This window comes from Palaemon carinicauda, unplaced genomic scaffold (genome assembly GCF_036898095.1).
Source record: "Palaemon carinicauda isolate YSFRI2023 unplaced genomic scaffold, ASM3689809v2 scaffold717, whole genome shotgun sequence".
Lineage (NCBI taxonomy): Eukaryota > Metazoa > Arthropoda > Malacostraca > Decapoda > Palaemonidae > Palaemon > Palaemon carinicauda.
The window spans coordinates 41,431-44,465 of record NW_027172002.1 but is presented as its reverse complement, the minus strand read 5'-3'; positions in this window follow the sequence as shown (position 1 = coordinate 44,465).

Genomic DNA, 3,035 nt, shown 5'->3' with positions numbered 1-3,035 from the left:
ATAGCAGGTCCTTCAATTCCATGGAAGAAAGGAAAGGGGCACCTGGTTCTTAGATTGCAAAGAATCCTTTGGAAACATGCGTTTGGCAGGTCTGGTGGCCACAAGACATCTTGACACGCCTGGTACAGGATACTGTTTTCAGCGACCTGTAAAGATACTAATTTTTAATGAGCACAAGTCGGTAAAAAATATTCAATCTTAGAGATAGCATATAAAAATATTTTTAGAATAAAAATATTTTTACTGCACACATCATGACTACTGCTACACTACAGTGGAGACTCATGTCAAACAGCTCAGAAATCTTTAGATTCATAAAATAATTATAAAAGATAGTGTGGTCCCATCAGCAGTACACGAATAACCAATACCCCCAAAGTTGGATTATTACACAATCTAAGGTGGCAAATTTACATATAATCCTACCTAAGCCGGCAGCAATTGCTCTCGGGGCAGCAGCAGCCAGGACTAGGGAGGCAGCTATTCCTAGCTACCATGGCATCATGAACTGACCTTTCAACATCCCAAAGATGTCAACATAAGGCAGCTGAGGCATTTTCCAGTCGACCAGGGGAAAGGGGACAATCCTATAAGGAAACAATTTACAATCAGGGGGAAAGGCACAGGATATGAAAGGCTGTAGATAAGTAAATCTACAAAGACTTGGTCATTGTCATTAAATCATGAGAAAGGGGATTAGCCCTTAAGATAATGAGAGCTGTGCAAGATGGCCAGCATGGCAAAAATTGTAAATTCGAGGTATAACTTGACAACCAGGTGGGATCCAATTGACCAATTTCATAGGATAATGTTCCTCAGATAAGGAAGAGAGAAAGGTGTGGATGACTAACCTAAGGCGGTAGAGGGGAAGGGGAGTCCCCCCATAGCCTACTCACATCCAATGTGACAAGACTGGAGGCAGAACCAGAAGGCAACACTTCTGCCAAGATAAACCGACCCAGTCAAGGAGCCAAGACTCCACAGCAAGAGGTACAGTCAGCGGCAAAAGAAGTGTCGCCTACCCCACCTTACTCTCCCCCACCCCCTTCTCTATAAAGTTTAGAATGTCAGGAGTAAGATATGGTAGTAACCGGGGCGGGAGGGTTTGGCGGTTACCTAGTAGGAGTTTTGAGGAGAGGCGAGGGAGGGTTTGCCAGTTAAAGCTGGCAGGAGTTTTGAAGAGGCGAGAAAAAAATTTGTTTGAAGGTCAGAAAGACTTTCCCTGAAAAATTTCTTATATTGATGAATAAGAATTCCTTATACTTTTCGAAATTGTTTATCAGTTTACGGTGAAAGACATTAAGAACATGTTAATAAAACAAATATGAGACATTTAACACCAATATATATTGAAAAATCCACGAATACTAGAAATCTCTCTCTCTCTCTCCCTCTCTCTCTCTCTCTCTCTCTCTCTCTCTCTCTCTCTCTCTCTCTCTCTCTCTCTCTCTCTCTCTCTCTCTCTCTCTTTAATGGTAAGCTTAACGTATAACAATAAATTAAATATATCGATCGTAAACAGTTTGTTTACGTAATTTTGTCATAAAAGCACACGAAATTTGTTATTAGTGACTAAATTTGTGGTTGCATGTTTCTTGTTCCGTAATTTCGTCATCTAGCAAGGAAAAAAATACAAAACAGATGTCAAAATTAACACTCAAGGTTTGAAATTGGGAAATAATGTGTCGCATCATAATGCATTAATGTATTTGATTTTTTAAGTAGCTCTCCGGATTCCAGTAATAGTTACCTCGTATTTAATCTGTATTTTGATCAAGGCAGAAGATCACTTCTTAGTGTTTTGCGTATGCCCGCCCATTGACCAAGTGGGTATGGTTTTTATATAAACATTCATCATTTTTTGCTCCCACGAATCAAACATTTTATTATTCTTAAGTTTCTTTCGGGGAATATATTCATTCATAAATCAAGTATTGCTATAATTATCAAAGATAACTTAATTTCAAAGAATGATTAATTCTCCAAGAAACATTATTTTCTTCAATCTCAAGAACAGCTAAATATTGTCATTCACCCTATATTCTTCAATGAAATATTATAAAAATGTCCTTTCCTAAATAAATTTTATTCCCACCCAAGCACCTCAAGATAACGCATTCATGAAGTTATTATTAATTTCTATATCCATGCTAAAACTCTTAACGCAATAGAAAAAAAAGAATGTCGCCTTGGATTAGATTTGTGATAAACCTCTCATGATCACGAATTTTAGAAAACTATTCCTACCTCGTGAAAAATACTATACTTCTATAGAAGCACAAGTAAGGCGCGGTTGAAGAAAGACAACAACTACTATGAAGGAAAAATATTAGATAAAGGAGCAAGAATGGAAGAGTTGGTATTAATTTCTTTGGTTTGATGTGGACTGAGTGGCCAAGGGAGCTTGTCAAAATTTCAGGAACATTCACAGGTAATGATCATGCTGAAATCGTTTTGGTGCTTGACAATAGCATGATCCATGAGTCAAGTGGTGAAAAAGTTGTTAATTGATCACTCAGAAATGAACGCTATTGTTGGCCAGGAAAGGGGTGTGCCCTAAATCCCATAGAGAACCTACCAGGTCCAGGGGCTGTATCATTGCAATGAGCCAGTGCAGAATCAAATTCTCCTTTCAGTGAAAGGAGAATTATAAGCCTCTTCCCTTCTTGTTCCAAAATTTAAAATTTTCTTTTCTTCAACGCTCCTATACTGGTGACCAGGGGCTCCTACACACTTGCTGGATACATTTAAAAAATGACTAGCCAGGGCATTGCTAACATCATTTGCTTCAGTTACATACTGATCATTCACCTTCAACACTGGTGGTGGGTTGGGGGTGAATTTGCCAGCTATCTTTTTTACTTTCCTCCACACAGCAGATGGTGGTGTTCTACTGTTAATGGAGAAAACAAAAGACATCCATGACTGGCGCCTTGTTTCTTTCATGGCACGACGGAACTGTGCTCTACATTTCTTGTACATAATTAAATTCTCATCAGTTCGGAGTCTACGCAATCGTGTTAGAGATCTTCTTG